Here is a 20,604-nt window from a genome sequence, read left to right on the forward strand (position 1 = left end):
TTCACACAATTTGGGTGCATAGATCCTGAGAAATCAGTACACAGAACAACCACCTCTGGCCTTAATAACGGCCTTTATACACCTGGGCATTGAGTCAAACAGAGCTTGAATGACGTGTAAAGGTACAGCTGCACATGCAACTTCAACATGATACCATAGTTCATCAAGAGTAGTGACTGGCATATTGTGATGAGCCAACAGCTCGGCCACCATTGGCCAGACGTTTTCAATTGGTGAGAGATCTGGAGAATATGCTGGCCAGGGCAGCAGTCGAACATTTTCTGTATCCAGAAAAGTCAGTACAGGACCTGCAACATGCGGTTGTGCATTATCCTGCTGAAATGTAGGGTTTCGCAGGGATCGAATGAAGGTTAGAGCCACAGGTCGTAACACATCTGAAATGTAACGTCTATTATTCAAAGTGCCGTCAATGCGAACAAGAGGTGACCGAGACGTGTAACCATTGGCACCCCATACCATCACGCCAGTGTGGCGATGACGAATACACGCTTCCAATGTGCATTCGCAGCGATGTCACCGAACACAGATGCGACCATCATGATGCTGTAAACAGAACCTGGATTCATCTGAAAAAATGACGTTTTGCCATTCGTGTACCCAGGTTCCTCGTTGAGTACAATATCGCGGCAATTCTGTCTGTGATGCGGCATCCAGGGTAACCGCAGCCATTGTCTCCGAGTTGATAGTCCATGCTGCTGCAAACGTCGTCGAACTGTTCCTGCAGATGGTTGTTGTCTTGCAAACGTCCCCATCTGTTGACTCAGGGATCGAGACGTGGCTGCAAGATTCGTTACAGCCATGTGGACAAAATGCCTGTCATCTCGACTGTTAGTGATAGGAGGCCTCTGGGATCCAGCACGGCGTTCCGTATTACCCTCCTGAACTCACCAATTCCATATTCTGCTAACAGTCATTGGATCTCGACCAACGCGAGCAGCAATGTCGCGATACGATAATCCGCAATCTCGATAGGCTACAATCTGACCCTTATTAAAGTCGGAAAAGTGATTGTACGCATTTCTCCTCCTTACACAAGGCATATCAACAACGTTTAAACAGGCAACGCCAGTCAACTGCTGTTTGTGTATGAGAAATCGGATGGAACCTTTCCTCATGTCAGCACCTTGTATTTGTCGCCACTGGCACCAACCTTGTATGAATTCTTTGAACAGCTAATCATTTGCTTATCACAGTAACATCTTCCTGTCGGTTAAATTTCGCGTCTGTAGCACGTCATCTTCATGCTGTAGGTATTTAAATGGCCAGTAGTGTAACTAGTAAATTGCTACACCAACAGACAGCGAGGTGGTGTATGTATCTTCAAGAATTTGATTTTGTAGTAGTAGTCTTAAAAGGAAACCAAAACCCAATAGCTGATGCTCTATCTCGATTACCGCAAAGCCTAGGGGAATTCAACGATCTTTTAGAGCAGGAAGGTAAAATAGAAGCTATGTAGATATAAGATAAAACACTCTAATCATACTATGTCCGCATGTGTAAACAAATGGAGCAATTACCACAGGAAGTCACACGAAGGTATAAGATAAGAGCGAAATTTACACAAAAATGTTATGAAAAGTTTATAAGGTTTTCACTACTCGCCGGCCGCTATGGCCAAGCTGTTCTAGACGCTACAGTCTTGAACCGCGTGACCGCTACAGTCACAGGTTCGAATCCTGCCTATGGCATGGATGTGTGTGATGTCCTTAGGTTAGTTAGGTTTAAGTTGTTCTACGTTCTAGGGGATTGATGACATCAGAAGTTAAGTCCCATAGTGCTCAGAGCCATTTGAACCATTTTTCACCATTCACATAGATGTTTTGTTCCATAGGAACCGTTCAAAATAAGAACAATGGCACGTGTGTTTGCTAGAGGAATATGTGAATGATTTTATCTTATAAACACATAATAGTTGGCACCATTATGGCACTGCAGAATGCACAGACAAAATAGGTAGATGCTGATATTTCTCCAACCTTAGATGAAGGGTACTACAGGTGGTAAGAAAGTGTACTGTTTGTCAGAAAGCAAAAAGCAAAACATTCAAATATCTCCAAATAGGTAGAACTGCAACACATTGTCGCTAAAAAACCTCTAGAAAAGGTATCTTTAAATGTGGCTGGATTATATGCCACAGGTGAGTGGAGAGTAAAATATATAGTAGGTCTGTATGATATTGCCAGCAAATATGTAAAACTCTATGTGGTACAGAACATTACAGGCAGTTCAGTTACACAACGAATCAAAGAGGATTATTTTGCAAGAGTAGGAAAAACAAAAGTCATGTTAACAGATAAGGCCTCATATTTTGTTGGATGTAAATGGAAAGACTTTGTAGATTCCAACCAAATCCAAATTGCATCCCAAAGCATCCCCCACAGACAGGGTGTTCAAGGAATTCAACAGCATTGTGAGGGCCTATATCCCTCGTCAATGTACCAAGTGGATTGAATATGTCACTCCCTGTTCACAAGTTGTAAACAATCTTTCCTATACAAGTAGGTACATTTTTTGGTGCACTACGACAATATTAAAATAAATTCGGTATTTCATAAGTAAAACAACAAATTTTTAAAAATTAAATTAAATATTCACTATATTTAATTAAACAAACCGGTTTTAAAACTTCAAAAAATACCTATATTTTACAATAACACAACTAATACAATAACCAACTGATTTCTTGTGATATTATTTTATTTGCAGCACGTTTGTAGCACAATGAATTGTATTAGTTAAAAAAGTAGGTTTTTTTAAAAAATCACATTGTGAACTTAAGTAAACAAATAATATGTATTAGCTGAAACAAAAGTACATTATCTAAAAAAATCACTTTGTGAATATAAATAAATTAATTAAAATGTATTAGTAAACAAAAGGAAAATACATAAAAAATTTTACATTCTGAAGTCTCTATCATAAAATTCATAATTTCTATTTTTAAGTTTCTTCATCCATTTATATTTTAATTTCATTTGTCCTTTTTTAATAATTTCAAATCAAAATCATCAGTTGATTTAGAAAATCTATTTGGTAAAATATTTTTGAAATTATTATTGAGTTCTAGACAAAGTCGTATTTCAAAACATGTAGTTGAATATTAACAGTTCGTAATATTATATAAAACATATATGTATAGCTCATTAACATTTTAAATTTCTTTAGAGATACTTCTTCATTAAAGTAGTTTCCATCTATATAGAAATAATTTTCAGTGCTTTTACAATACAAATTTGTAGTTTCTATTTAACGTCATTTTCAAAAATTGTTTCACACTAGGTAATTTTGAACATATAACTAAGTGATTCATTGAAAGTTATCCTTTTTATTTTTTATAAATCTAATAAAAATTATTTCTTATAAATGGAGAACCCAAACCAAAAGCAAACTAACTAAAAGAAATTAATGAACTAATTGAGATATCTGAATAAGATATTAATTGCCATATTTTTTGAAGTGATGTAAATAGTCATAATATTCTTAAAACATGTTGCAATCGTATTTTTCATAAAGAATGCATTAATAAATGGTTAAATGACAATGAATATTTTCAGCTTTGTAGAAATTAAAGATTTAAATTTTTTTTACATCAACCCATAACATAAACGTAATTATAATCATATATATAAGAAATGTACATTAGAATATATTACAAATGAGAAAGCTTTAATTTTATGTTTTAATATTTTTAAACAATAAATCTTTATATTTAATAAAATACTCTATTAAAACTAATTTTTTGATGCAGTAAATAGTAGACCTATTGATTGTTATACTAAATTGTAACGTAACTGGTAGTTAAATAAGACGTAAACAATTTCTTTTAAAAACTAACTAAGTTTTTATTTACTATGATTAAACATTGTTTAAAAAGCTAATATTTAAACTAAATAATAAACTAAATCTCTTTTTAATTAATTGTCTATTACATAATAAAACTTATCCACCTGCTAAGTAGTTATAATTTTAATTAAGAAACTATTATCTACAAATATATTTAATTTTTTGTAATAAATGAAAGAGCAAATTGGAAAATTACATTGCTGTTCAAAAACTACATCTATGTACTTTGGCTAAACTTTTCTAAATTTTCTAAATTAACTATTTTTCTAGGCAATTCTAATTTACGTAATGCTGTTTTAATTAAATTTATTATTACTAATCGTTCAGTTATTGTTAGAAAATCTTCCAAATATAATTAGAAATTATACACTTGTAGTTTCTGAAAATAATACATTTATCGTTATAAATTATACACCTGAACACAGTTCTAAGAGTGCTACAGCTGAGGCTGAAGTAAATGAAAATTATGCAAATATTGTTGAAATTATAATATTGAAGTAAATGAAGAAATATTGTTAACATTTATATATCTTAAGTAAGTCAGAATAATATAAATATTGTTAAATATTATAGAGCTGAAGTAAGTAAAAATCGTTGAAAGAAGTTATGTGAAAATAATATTTATGATGTTTATTTCTAGCTCAAGAAGAGAAACCAATAAAAATGTATTTCCATTTTCTACAAATAGATTTCTAAATATCAAACCAAGAGATAGAAAAACAATTAAAGATTAGTTTGTTGAAAAATCATTTGAAAATAGGTACAAACTATAAATTTTGAATATACTTCATCCTAATTATTTCTTAACTACTGTCATAACAAACATTTGTAAATTTGTTAAATACAATTTGAAAGTACATCATTGCTTAAAAATAAATTTAAACTTATATTGTAAATGTAAAATACATACAAAAGAAAAAAGAAAAAGTTCAAGAATTAGGAAAACAAACACTAAACTATTTAATTTTAAAAGAAAAAGATTTTAGAAGTAGTAAATATCTAATTTTCAAGCACTAGGAAGAAAATGGTCATGAAATATAATTATTGGTTTACAACTTGTAATTAGTAAATATAATTCACTAAAAGGATCATCTTTTCCTGAGTACCCTAAAATAATAAAAATTTAAAAGCGTGTATTATAAAAAATAATGATGAAAAATGTTTTCTATGCCCAATGAAAACAGCTTAGTTTCCTGTAAATAAAGATGCTGAAAGAAGAATTAAATATATAAATTTTGGTCTTGATCCTGACAAAAAACTTTTAACTCCTGTGTTTGCTGATCATATTCCAAACTAGAAAATATAATTATTCTGTCTAATAATGCTTATTCATTTGCTGTTGAAGATGGGAAATATAATGTGTATCTATTAAAAATTCCAAAATCTAAAAAGGAAACACTTGCAAACTTGCTTTGTTTTCAGAATGATAATAATTCACACAATTGCTATATAAAAAGTTTATCCAGACTTGTATGAAGTCAGATCTCCAAACATGAAACAGTAATATTTATTTGTGAATTATGTTTACTACACTTTAATAGTGAATAAATTTAGATTACCATACACCAACCTATTAAAATTGAAGTGCCAAATAAAGCAAAATGATTATATTTTTAAAATTATCAGTATACACAACAAGTTCCACTTGATATTTTAGCTAATTTTGAAAGTCCGCTTTTAAATATGGATAATTGTGAATGAACCAAGTGTATTTGATAAAACAATGGAGAATATAAGAAGTAGACAAGTTGTAAAATTAGTTTCAAATAGTAAAATATGTGACAAGCATTTAGGTAAACCAAACTTTAAATGTACAACTATATTTAAAGAAAATATTGCTGATATTCATATCAATAAAACTAAAACAATATTTGACAACTTTATTTAAATTCGATTAAGTGTACATGATTTATCAAAAGTATTAGAGTATGTTTTTCGCTATAGAGCTATGAAACCAAAATATGGGAAAATATTGAATTATGATATCAAGATACAGGTAATTATATTTATATTATTTAACTGAAGATTTCTAAAAAAGTAAGGAATCAATGATTGATTACATTGATACAAGTGATTATCCAACAGATAATATATAAAACGTAAAGAAAAAAGTTGTTAGTAATAAGACGGATGACAGTAGTGGATTAGCAATTGAAGAACTTTGTGGTTTTATGGCAAAAATGTATGCTTATAAAGTTGGTGACAATATAAAGAAAACATCTAAAGGATTAACAAATATGTTGTTAAAAACTAAATATGTTTAGTAGATTATAAAGGTTGTTTGTTTAACAATATAAAAAAAATAGAAAATTTATATTTATTATAAGTGAAAAACATAAAATAAATAGAATTCATATAAACAAAAAAGCACTAACTCCTCATGATAATAAAACAAATGTATTGGAAAATAAAATACAAACTTTACCATTTGGCCATTTTGAAGTATTAAAAAATTTTATAAAATGTTTTCTATGTAAAATTGATAAAATTATTTCTATATAAAATTAATAAAACTTTTATATATATATATATAATTTATCTATATAAATGGTAACTTTTTTACAAAGACCTAATAACACTATAATTATTGTACACAGAGAAAAGACAAACATTGATTAAAATATGTTATCAAATAATTAAAATGATAGACCTAAAATGAACATGGAAGAATTAAACTAAAAGATGAAAGACTTAAAGTAAAAAATTATATAATTAAATCAAAAGCTGACAAATTCAAAATCTGATGGAAATATTTTATACTCATTTAAAAACTAATTCTTTAAAAATTAATTGATCATTAATCTAAATAGTAAACTAGTGCTTCTTAAAATACTTTATTTTTATTTATCCAACTGCTATGTGTATTATCGAAACATAACCATTTAACATAAAATTTATTACTCTTCTTTCTTAAATCATTTCAACGGAGTATAAATCTGCATACTTATGTTGCTGAATTTCTTGTTCTTATAAATTTCCTTTTATATCTTTTAATTTTATGTAATTTGATTAGAGTAAATAACACCTTCAATTTTAAATATTTCTGTTAACCAATTACCTATAGTTATCATGATGAATCTGATTAATTTTTTCATAAAATTATTGTTGACATCGTTATAAAATTGTTTTAAAATGCTTGTGTACTCTGTTTTTCTAACAAAATTTGATATTTCATTATATAAATAATGTTTCCTAGCTACATCTTTAGCATCGATTAGATCATTTACATTAATAAGTCTTCTATTTTTAAAACCAATATATCTTTTAGTTATTTTAAGAATATTTTTAAATTCAATTTGAAATTAATTACATTAATTATCTTAGGATTTATCGATGATTAAAATTCGTTAAACGATTCAATTTTTTAAATTTTTTCCAAATTATTTGTAGGTGTACTACATACATGTTCAGTTTGTTTTGTTAGCTGTATCTTATTTCCAAACACGTGCATGCTTTAATTGTGAAATATAATTAAAATTATAAATCTCGCAAAGCAATTTCAGAACAAATATACATAAATGACCACATATCACTTCACAAAATTTTGTATTGTCTTTGTATTTCGGTATACTTCATTTTTTCCTAAAGAGTTAACCATTTATTTTGGTTTATTACCACCAAATGAATGAAAACCAAAGTTTCTTATAATAATTTTTATAATAACAAATCCAATGAGTACCACGATTATGAGATATATTTAAATTTACTAGACTACATTTGATTTCTAATGGCTTACAGACCAATTCATCAATCATGCATTCACCATGAAAGTTTTTAAGTATTAATTGTTTAGTAACATTTTAGGTATGAAAATGCATTAGGATATTTATCAGTTACATTTTCGAACTTACTTTGTTTTCTTTATTCCATTACAACTGTTTCTAAGTTATGTCTTTTTGTTCTAATAATTCTGAATCATTTACCATTTCGTTTAATATGGCAATTACTGCCGATTCTCCAGCTAATGAACCAATTGTCGGTAACATGATAATACAGCTATTAATAGTAATAAAATTTTGTTAAATATTGAATATTTTTTTACAATAGGAATAGCTAATGTAACAAGAAAATTTCCACATGATTTTTCTCTTTATTTTGAGTTTGTGCTTCATTTAATTGTTCACTATTTTAATGTAATTTAATTGATTTTTGATTAGTATTGAACTAGGTAGCAAAGTATAATCAACTGTTAAGTTATTCACTTTTATAGTTTTATAGTTATTTAGTTTTTATAGTTTAATAAATATATTTATAAAGTCATTTACATAGCTCAGAAATTGATAAACATTTTAATAAAGATTTTTATGTAGGTTGTTATAAAGCTTTATATATTGATTAAAAATATGTTAAAGTTTTTTACAGGTTTTAAAATGTGTGAAGATTTTGTATATGGTTTAAAAATGCATAAAGACTTTCATAATCCCAATGATTTTCATCAATATTAATGTTAATTCCCATGCCTAATTTTCTGTTCTATAAATTATTTCTCTAACGGCTGGTGCTGCCCCTTTTACACAAAATGAAGCATCATTTGCATATAATTCCAAATCGTGCACAATCTGTATGAATTTTAGTATTATTGGAGCTAATGGTACAGATTAAATAACTAATGTTGGCAAATCAATCAGAAAATACTTGATAATTATGTAGCTAAATTGTTTGATTGGTAACAATAAAAATAGGAAATAATATATTATCTAGAATTGAACATAATTTTGTTTCATCAACAGTTTTACTACATCTAACTTCATTTGTTTTTGGAGGATATATTCATAATACAGGAAAAATAGATAGTAAAAAAATGAAGTACTTCATCCATTGTAAATGGTTGGTGGATTTTTCAAAGATTGAAATAAATAATTTTCTAAGGAAACTAAACCAAAGGTTTTACCTATACTTCATCTTCTGAAGACACAATTCTATGTTAGTTTCATAAAAATGATGCACGAGTTGAAATAAAAGATACTCTTCCAAATTATTATTGAATCTGTGGAAATTCATGTACCAGCTCTTAAATATGAACCAAATTATGAACTTGAACAATGCGAAAATATTTTTAAAAACCCTAAAATTCCTATATCTTTTTATGAACTATTAATAAAGGGAGTTGTTGCTTTATCCAGTAAAAATAGTGTTGAACTAGATACAACAAACTAATATAACTCTAAAGAATATTGTATGCCATATTTTGTTTATGTTGTAAATCAGAAAAATGTTGAAAAATGCATTAATTGAATCATCATTATTTAATCATGTTCAACTACAGAATATATATTTAAAAAATAGTAAAAGCGAAGTTTTCTTCAAGAAATGTGGAGTATTAATTCACCAAATAATTTTCTAAAAGCATATGTTGCATTTCTTGATTTTAAAAGAATTTCTCTTTATAAAAATTATATTAGTTTTACAACTAATTATCCACTTTATGTATCAATATGACAAGTAGCATAATGTTCTAACTACACAAAATACAAATATTATACTTTCTGCAAGTTTTAATGATAAAATTCCATATGATACATTTGCTTTTGTAATTATGTAATGAAAAAGAATCTTAGTTATGATACACAATGTAGATTACTTACTGAAAATTTATTATTATCATGATTTGCTTCTATATAAACTAACTAAAAACTTGAATAATTTATAAAAGTGTTATATTCTTTTCTGAAACATTTTAGGAAAATGGAAAAAATTAAAAGCTGAAAATTTTAAAATAGTTTACCTTTGTAAACTAATTTATTTGATTTATTTACTTACATTTAGAATATAAAATGTTTAAAATAATGTACTTTGTTTAAAATGTATTCAAATAAATTTATTTATTTCGACAATTAAAATTTAAAAAGAGTGTTATTCTCATTAATTTTATTTTCTTTAAATGGTACAACACAAAGCCACAGTTAATGTATGATTTAAAAAACTATTGAAGAATTTTATAATTATAAATATCAAATGGGTGGACATAAGTATATATGTAAAAAATGCTGCAAAAAACGACAGAAATTTAGAAGTACTTGTAAATGTGGTAGAACTATAAATAAGATTAATCACAAAATTCATTTACTAACAACAAATCATGATAATCTTAGGCTGCTGAAGCAGAAAGAAAATAAATTTTATAGTTTTTAAATTTTTTACAATAACTCCTTTTGATGACTAATACATTTTATTTATTTACTTATGTTCACAATGTGATTTTATTTTATATCTCACTTTTTTAACTAATACATGTTATTGTGCTACAATCACATTATAAATAAAATAATGTAGTTAGAAATCAGTTTCTTATTGTATTTAGTTTTGTTATTGTAGATAATAGGTATTTAGTTAACATTCTAAAATCGGTTAATTTAATTAAATATATTGAATTTGAATTTAATTTTTTAAAAATCATTTGTTTTACTTATAAAATACATAATTTATTGTAACATTGTGTTAGTGTGTCAGAACCTATAAAATGTATCTACTTATTCATCAACTTGATTTACACCGAATGAGCTGATGTCCAACTGCAAACAAGTAGGCGAGTTGGAAAAACCTTTGCCTTAGATAACGATACCGGAATTAAACTGGACGATATAATATGATAAGCAGTAATCAGTGTAGAAACATGGGATAAATATAGGAAAGAAATTTGTGATATAAAGCTGAAAGGTACAACACAGTTTTAGATAGGACAAAAGGTGTTACTTAGAAAACATCCCAAAACCACAAAACTGAAAAACTGAGCCATCAGTGGCAATTACGATGCACCAGACTATACATCATTATTAAAATCCCCTATCCAGGGACATACAGATTGGCACACACGAACAAGGTTAAGGACAAGGGCCTTTATCCACACGAAGACTTGAAACGTTTACATATTGAAGAAGGGCTGTATACCCTCTAAGCCGTATATATGTATAATAGTATTGGACTTAGGATGCTGGAAAGTCACATTCAAGAATTTATGTTGTTAGTTGATAAGGAAATTTTTTTTGTATTTTTTCTTACATGTCAAACGTATAAACAATGAGTGGTTGTAACAAGAAAGAAGTTTACTTTTACAACTCTAGAGTGGACGATACTCTAAATACAGCACCTTGTCTCGCGAGTAGCCCAGGTGTAAACAAATAAACGAACTTGAGAAACGCTCAGATACACGGAATTTTTCTACATTATGATATAGTTATGTACACAACGTTTCTGCTTTACTTAAGTCTGTTAGATTATTGTGGAATTAATGCATGCTGTTAGTGTTATCATTATTAGGTAGTACTAAAATAATTTATTTCCTCTGTGTGTGAGCTTCGTTTTACTCTATCTACAAGATATTGTTACTGTTTATAACTTTCATTATTATTTCTTAAAAATTATTTTTCTGCTTCAGTGATTTTGAATTTGTACTCATTTTTGTCCTGCATAAAACTTTCAACACACTGTGTGCAATGTCATTTAAAATATTATCTATGAATCACAATAAAACTCACCCAGATAACTGAATGTGTTAACATGCCACTTCCATTCTACACTCCATTTTCAAATGTTCCTTTACAAAGGAAAACCCAGGAGGTGCCCCAGTTTAATCCTCATACCACTGAAAAGATGAGTGAGATAAGTAATGGTTTCAGAGATTTTGAGAAACAGCTGAAATCGTTAAAACTGAACAAAGCTCCAGCCACTGATGGAATTCCTCTCCAGTTCTATACTAAATTTGTGGTTGTGCCTTCTAATTATAATCTATCGTTGATTCCTCAAACAGAAAAATGTGCCCACTTCTTGGGAAAAGAACTGTACCCATCTACAAGAAATGTAGTAGAAGTGATCCACAAAGCTACTATCCAATATCCTTGATGTGGATTTGCTTCAGAATCTTGGAACATATTCTCAGCTCAAATGTAATGAAGTATCTTAAACAGAATGACCTCCTCAATGCCAACAGCGTGGATTTAGAAAATACCGACCATGGGAAACCCAACTGGCACTTCTCTCACACGTCATACTGAAAGCTTTGGACCAAGGCAACCAGATAAATGCAGTATCTCTTGATATCTGAAAAGCATTTGACATAGGACTACACCTACACTCATTGTCAAAAGTACGACCACATGGATTATTAAGTGAAATTTGTGTTTGAATTGAGGACTTTTTTTGTACAGAGGACACAGCATGTTATCTTGGATGGAGAGTAATTTTCAGATGTAGAAGTAACTACAGGTGTGCCCCAGTGAAGTGTATTAGGATATTTGCTGTTCATGTTTTATATTAATGACCTTGCAGACACTATTAATAGTAAAACCAAGGTTTTTGTGAATGATGCTGTTATCTATAACAAAGTACTATCTGAAAGAAGCTGCATAAATATTCATTCAGATCTTGATAAGTTTTCAACGTTGTGCAGAGATTGGTAACTTACTCTAAACATTCAGAAATGTAACATTGTGAACTGCACAAAACGAAAACATGCTGTATTCTATGACTTTAATATCGATGAGTCACTGTTGGAAATGGCCAACTCATATAAGTACCTGAGTGCAACACTTTGCAGGTATATGAAATGGAATGATCATATAGTGTCAGTCATGGGTAAAGCAGGTGGTAGACTTCTGTGCATTTGTAGTATACTGGGTAATTGCAATCAGTCTACATAGGAGGCTGCTTACAAATCACTAGTGTGACAGAATATTCCTCTAGAATATTCCTCAAGTTTGTGTAACTTGTACCAGATACTTCTTGGAATAACAGAGGATGTTGGATGTATACATAGAAGGGTAACACGAATGTTCACAGGTTAATTTAATCTGTGGGAAAGTGTCACATAGCTACTGAAGGAACTAAAATGGAAGCCCTCCTATCCCTGCTGTAGTAGCTGTTCAATATGCCACTACTGTTTGTACACTACGAAGCTCCTAGCAGACATCAGTGCTGTGTGGACGTAGAGAACCTAGTTTACAAGTATGAGAATGTTCATGTGACCACTGATATCAGCATCATTGCACAGCTGATATAGCACGTTCAACTAGTGTGGCAATTCTCCGAAAGGGTCACCCTGCCACTCGGAAGCCACAATCTGACCCCTTTCAAAATCTTTCAGTTGGCTCTAGAAGGCATGAGTGCATCTCAACGACATGGTTGCCTGCTTGCTTTGCAATGATCCTTCTGGCTCTGAGCATTCCCTATCAAAAGGTAGACACATATAGTACTGTTGTACCTATGCCAATACTCTATCTGTTGGTGGTCAGTGTGGAAACCATTACCAGTACATATACTACACCCTAGGTGGCATACGTTATCTTCGGATCAAAATCACGACATCTTCCTTACAGGCAGCATATATAAACATGTTACTCATGGCAGCATAACAAGAAAAAACATCAACTCACCCAAGGTCTTCTACAGCAACACCATTATCATTTCATATGTAATAAAATATGAAATCGTAATTTTTGCATTCCATCAAATGTTGCATTGCCAAACTAGCTAATATAGATTTTGTTCGAAAATTCTGGAGTTTCCAGAATAATTAGTGTTGATTTATATATTTGTGCAGTGAAATAATACTAGAGAGGAAATACTAATTATGAACATATAATTCATTATTTTAATTTGCTCCCCACAATTTACAAAAGCAGACTGCACAGGCATAATACACATTGGAAGTGGATAAAGAGGGGAGTTGTCATTATGTCACAAATTTGAAGCTGGCGTCCGCCATCTTATGTAGCCCAAAATATTAGGTTCACCGCATTAATAACGGGATGGTACTTCCCCATGACATCGCTTTGAAGTGCTCCTACCCAGTTTGGACCGTTGGGGACGTGTATTGACTTTCATGGTCATATACTAAACAGCGTATGGTGCTTCGATTGCGTGGAGATGCAGTCGTTTTGATGCCAGCTTGGATCGTTTACTGGTGTACTAATCGATTTGACTGTAATCTGAAGTATAAAAGGAATCACATTTCATTCATAAGTGCAGCCATTCAAGCGATATTTTCTTTTGTATACACGAATCATGTTTGTGATGTTTACTTTTATTGAAGTTGTTTCAGCCCATACATTGTTCTGTTTTGTTGACATTTAAATAATCGTTTGTTAATGCGCACAAGATAAGATACGATAGAATGCCTTGCTTCTTTCTTCATTGCACACATTTATGGTTTAACAAAGAACATGCATTTAGGTTTTTTGCAAACGTAAACATTAAAAATGTTGTACATAAGAGTTAAAAACTGAAAATATAATGAATAAGATGCAGTACCAGTAATGAAGCAAGAATTAGCTATCAACACAAATACAGTAGATGTGGAAGTAAATGGATTACAAAATATTCACATCACCTCCTTCTCTTCTTGGTTATTCGAAACACATAAACGAAAAACAAGTTACATTAAGGTGGCCAAATGTGTTTTATTACTAGAGAAAATACGCATTCAGGAACAGAAAATCTTTCGAAATTGTGACCCTGACACTATGGCATTCATGTAAACACTGTAATTTTTAATATTTATAAAAGGTGTTGGTGGACACGACAGAAACAGTAAACAAGAAGCAATCGTAAACAGTAGTCTCCTCATATGGTCTGTGAGTCTGCTAGTATTTTGGGCTATTTAAAATGGCGGCATGCCACTCCCACTCTAGCTTCAAAACAACATACAGCATAAGTATTTCTTCTTCTTTCGTTTCATCCCTTTTGGGGAATGTTGGATCAATTATTTTTTGTGTGTTGTTCTTTTCTCAGGGCCCAGTATTTCTTCATTCTTTCTGAACTTATTTTTCTCTCTTCTACTGAGATGATGTATTTGGGTTTTTGTATAGATTTATCTTGGAATCCCGTATTTTTTCCTTAGTAATTAATTTAGCTGTTCGAACGATAGGTAATTTTTCTGAAATTTTTAGGTCTACTAGGTCTTTCTCAGCTTCTTTACATCAGTTCTGTTTTGTTTTGTGGCTACAGAGAACTTCAAAAATTTCTTTGTTTAATCTTTTAGAGTTCATTGTGAGAAGATTCCTATAAAAAATTATCTCCTTTTTCGCGTTATATCTGAAAGTTTTTCAGTTTTCTTGCACAGAGTTTCGTTTTCAGTGTATACTGTCTTATTATCTTGGAATTATCTGTACTATGGTTTTTCTTAAAATTTTTCTTTCCTTTATCTCAAGTTTTTCGATTTGGCCTTTGAGAATCATGTTAAGTCTTTCTGCTGCATACAGTGCTTCTGGCTTAGTTAGTAAGTACACTTTTGGATCCCCATGAAAAGGATTTTTGGTGTATGTATCTTTTGTCAGTTGGGAGGCCACTTCAACTTTATTTTTCTCTATTCCATTCCTTTGCTTTTCCCCACATTCGAGCTAATCAATTCTCTGAGATAATTAAATTCTTTTACTGGTTCCAATCGTTTGTTCTTGGACTTTTAGGTGTTTAGATTAGTTCTTGATCTTTGTCATGATCTTAGTTTTTTTAAGGAGGTGTGAAGCCCTATTTTAGCTGCTTATTTCTTTAATTCAAGGAATTGCGCTTCTTCCATCGTTTCGGCAAACAGGGCCATATCATCTGTAAAGGCAATGCAATATACTTTAAGATTCTTGTTTTTTCAACCCAATCTTATACCACTCTTTGTATTTGTATTCCAGTCTCTGAATACTTTCTCAAGCGCACAACTGAACAGTAATGGTGAGAGATTATCCCTCTGTCAAACGCCATTATTATTTCGAAGTGTTCTGATAGTTCACTCATGAATGGAACTTTTTAAAATGGATTTATAAGGAGCGATTTTAATTTGTTAGTTGTTTTCTTATCCAAACCCATTTCTGCCAGGACTGCTAATAGAGAGTCTCTGTCAATCGAATCACATGCGTTTTTGAAATCAATGAAGGAGATTACATATGGTCTTTGCCCTAGATTTTTAGTATACTGTAATGTTTTTGAGGTCTAGTATACATATATGATATATACAGCAGTTATATTCCTCTATAATTGTTGTGGTACATCTTTGAACCTTTCTAGAGGATAGGGTGGATGAGAGCTGTTCTCCAGTCTGTGGGGGTTTCTTCTTCTTTTAAGATTTTGTCAAAAACACATTCAATGGTTGTAATTGCGTTTTTGTCAGTTTTTCCACAGTATAGCCGCTATTTGGTGTTCTCTGGATGCTTTGTTTTTCTCAGTTCTGACATTACCTTTCATAGTTCTTCAGTCATTGGTGGTTCTGGCTCCAGCTTCTCATGGTTATTTGGGGTGAATTCAAATTTTTCAGTGATAGGTTCACAATTCAGGAGCTTCTCGAAGTAACCTGCCAGTATCTTACAATTTTTGTGTTATTGTGAGCAATGGTGCCACTTACAGCTCGAAATCTGAGGGTGGGAGATTTTGTATATTGATAACCTTTATTTGAACGTTCTGCAAAAGCTTGTTGTGTTGTTTTTAGTAAAGTCATCATCAATTTTTAGAAGAGTTTTGTTTTTTTCAGTGTCCCTAAACCTTTTTATTCTTTTATCTACCAGTTTTCTAGCTGTAATGAAATTTAATCTGCTTACTGCTGTTTTCTGTTATTGCCAATTTTGCCATGCTTGTTTTCTTGTTACAACGAGGGCATCACATTCCAACGACCACCAGGCGTGCTTTTTATGTTGGGAGCTATCTGTTTGGCACTAGTAATGAGGGTTTCCTTGAAATCCGCCCAACGTTTGGTCTGAATCGTTTCCATTGCTTTTGTGAATTCATCTGATTTTAATGTTTCTTGGTTTTGTGCTTTTGACCCTTGATTTGTTTCGTACATCATTTCCTGTTTGGGATGACTTTGAACTTAATTTTAGTGAGGTAGTGGTCCAAATCCAAGTTAGCACCTCTGAGTACCCTAACATTAATGATTTCTTTGCCTGAAAGTTTCTTGATTGCCTCATGATCAAGTTAAAATTCCCTTAGGATGGGGTTATGGATGTTCATGTCTTTTGTTTTTCTGGCAGTTTTTTAAACGCTGTTTATTTAAGTATTAAATCGCATGCTTGGAAAAGTTCTATTAGTCTGGTGCCATTTCTGTTTGTTATTTTGTGGTCAGGATCATATCCAACAACTTTCCTATATTGATATATTTTGTATTTACCAATCTGTGCCTTGAAGTCTCCAGGAAGAATGCTGATGTTTTTATTGGGGATTTTCTGAATAATGTTATCTAATTGATTCCAAAAGGCTTCGACTTATTCTTTGTTTTTCTTGTTATTCTCATTTATATGGTCATGGGTATTGATGATTATGTAGATTTCGTTTGTATTTGTGAATGTAAGGCTTGAGAATCTTTCCAGTGTGAATTAAAGTCAGGTATTGAGTTCAAGATTTTTTTGTCGATTATAAAGGTGGTTCCAAGATATGGTACACATGGTACATCACTCTCAGTACCATTTCCCCTTTGTGTATCCTAAAACTTTTGGAGTCGAAGGTATCTGTATCCATATACCTCTTTTCTTGAGTGGCTGCTATGAGTGTATTGTGGTTCTTTAGCATATTGCCAAATGTTCTAGTTTTCTCAAACGTTACAGGAATAGACAAAGTCAAGGGCAAACATTTCGCAATTTACTTTAGTTTACGTGAAAGGTGTAAAAATAGAATCCACATGTTACAAAGCAGTATGTTCATCTTTAAAAAAATCCTCAACAGTATAAAAATGATTGTTTACTAATAGCTTATACAATATGGCTTTAAACATATTTACAGGCAATTCTTTAACGTCTTTGCTTAGGCTGTTAACCCTCGAACAGGCGCCCCTGCGTATAAAGTGCGCCAACAAAAAATGAAATGATTTTGTGTGGTTCCATTTCTGTTTCACAACTGAAAACCTATACCTATTCCTTCAGTATTGTTTCACGTAATGCAGCAATAAATTTTGTTGTCGAACGTCCAAATGACACCAGTTACAAACTAGCAACATAATCCCACACTGAGGCAGTTGTCTATGAGATAATTAGTGATCGAATAAGCAGCTGACCCAGATACGATGTAACTGCACTGCTTAATGCTTCGAATGATTTATTACTGTCTCTTTAACACTTGTCCTTGGCAACAGAGAGTTATAGTGAAAATTTATTTCATCATTGTTTAATAAAAGTTTAGCTCACATTATGTAAGTTTAAATAAACTATGACTGAACTGTGATTATGATCACACATGACTTACCTTGGTAACATAAGGAAACCAATTCTTTTGAAGTGTACAAAGTGCACTGATAGCCTGCTCGTGTTATAAAAAACGGCGCACCCGCTCGAGGGTTAAACATCCTTAGTCCAAGGTTGGAGTTCTGTGCGTTATATAGTCTATGATGTGGCATGACTACTCATATTCTCTAATATAGCTATGAATATCACTTCACAATACAAATTCTGAAACATTGTTTTCAATGTACAACAGAACAATGTAAATGAATAGGTTTACTACTGCCAGACATTGCAATTTAATGAGCAGGAGTTTACAGTGTTCTGATTTATCAGAATCAGGAAACATTATTAATGCTTTCTTCTACAAAAGTTAGATGTCATTTATGTGACAACTACTACCCCACAATAAAATTCCATGTCATATAATGCTTTTGCAAAAATGCTGATGTTATATAGTTATCTGGAACATGTCTTTATAATTTTCTAACTATATAAATAGCTCTTGAAAGTCCACCCAATATATTTTTAGTGTGTGGTTCCCAAGTTAATTTGTTGTCAATAGTAACACCTAAAAATTTCACAGTTTCTGATCCATGTTGGTTAGGAATCTCCTTCAATCTGAAATAAGGTTCCTGGGTTTTACTTTCATTTAGCAACAAACCATTCGCTCTGTACCATAATGCAGATTGAGCAACGGTGTTTTCGGTCAATGTTTACAGTGTGGCTAAATCTTAGCTTTTATTTAGAAAATTTGTGCCATCATTATACAATATTGTGTGAGAATTTATGAATAAAGGAAAATCATTAATCGGTAACATAAACAATAAAGGTCCCAGCATCAACCCTTGTGACAGTCCAGAACTAATATCAACCAAATTTGATTTCTCTCTACCGATACACTCAAGTTGTTGGCGGTTCTCTAAGTAAGATTTAAACATATTAATAGTATTGACATCAAAACCGTAACAGAATATCTTATTCAACAAAGTATTATGTTTTACACAATCAAATGCTCTGCTCAGGTCACAAAACGTAGCTTGGGCGTAGTACCTAGTCTCAAACACAGTGAGGACAAATTTTACTAGGAAATCTATTCTGTCAACTGTGGACTTATCTTTCGTGAATTCAAATTGTTTGTCACTGATTATATATAATTTGCTCAAATAAACACTAACTTGGTTACACATTATTGTTTCAAAAATGTTAGAAAAAAAACAAGAGTAATGGATATGGGCCTATAGGTAGAAGGATAGTTCTTTCCATATTTTTATATATGGGCACAACTCTAGAAATTTTTTGTTGCTCAGGGATCTTACTTTGAACTAGACATTTATTTACAGAATAAATTAAAGAATAAATTACACAGTCAATAACATCATTCAACAAATTACATGACAAATCATAGTAATCCACACTAGCTGAAGGTTTGTAATTAGTCACTATTTTCAATATAGTATTTGGACACACTTCTGTGAAAGTGCTTGGGAAATGCTTTTCAAATCTATTATCCTTGATACTAAGTACAGTTTCGAGAGGTTTGTATATTAAACTACTAATTTCTGCAGTGTATTGGATACAAAATTCATTAAATTCTTCTGATGTTATGGCAATTTTATATTTTTGTTTAGTTTGGTCAATAGAGTGAATTACATTCCAGGATTCTTTGCATTTGTTTTTGGACTTTTCAATGTTTATTATATTATGCAATTTCTTTACTTCATTGGTTGCCTGCCTATACTTATACATAGGACTAGCGTACAATTCTTTATACACTTCTGACTTACCTTTTTTTTCAGGCCAGAATATTGCATAATAGTATTTCTCAGTAGTTCTAACTGTGGAGTATACCATTCCTTGTTTTTCCTTTTTGTGTAATTATTACTAATATTTACTGTAAATTTTTTCAGAGTGATTTTATTTCGAATATATTTAAAAATACAATATCTGGGGAACAATGTTGAAGCCTATTAGAAAAGAAACTCCCAACTGAAACAAGTGAGTGCATGATTAAACCTATCTAGCCTCTCTCTACTCATTGGTCTAGTAGTTACAATTTCGGTTTTTGGGCTGGTGCAATCTGAAGTTACATTACAAGACTAATAAACATTGCATCATGATCTGAGAAAGGGAAAATAATTACATCAATGTTCATACAAGTTCTCTTCATATTTGTAAATATGTTGTTGAGATAGGCAGAGCCTCTTGTAGGTTTACACTTAACAAAGTATAGGCTAAATTATCGAAGCAAATTTATGAGCTCTGCCACAGTTTTTTTGTAGTGCAGAACATCAAAGCTTGAATTGGTGTACCCTCCTATGACAATATTATGTTTCTCCATTTTGGTATACCAGAGTACATTAAGAGGTCCTCACGTTTCTCAAAGAAGACATGTGGGACACCACTAGGTGGCCTGTACACTGCTACTACCACCAGCTTCATACTCTCAATTGCTGGGCCTGATATTGCAAAAGGAGTTCAGCACCAAGGGTGTTGAGATGCAGTCGTGTTTTTACATATATTGCTACCCCTCCATACAGCTGATGTTCACTTCTGTAGCAACTAAATAATGATCTAATACCTCGTACTTAAGCTCATCCTCTTTACACCAATGTTC

Source organism: Schistocerca gregaria, chromosome 1, assembly GCF_023897955.1.
Source record: "Schistocerca gregaria isolate iqSchGreg1 chromosome 1, iqSchGreg1.2, whole genome shotgun sequence".
Lineage (NCBI taxonomy): Eukaryota > Metazoa > Arthropoda > Insecta > Orthoptera > Acrididae > Schistocerca > Schistocerca gregaria.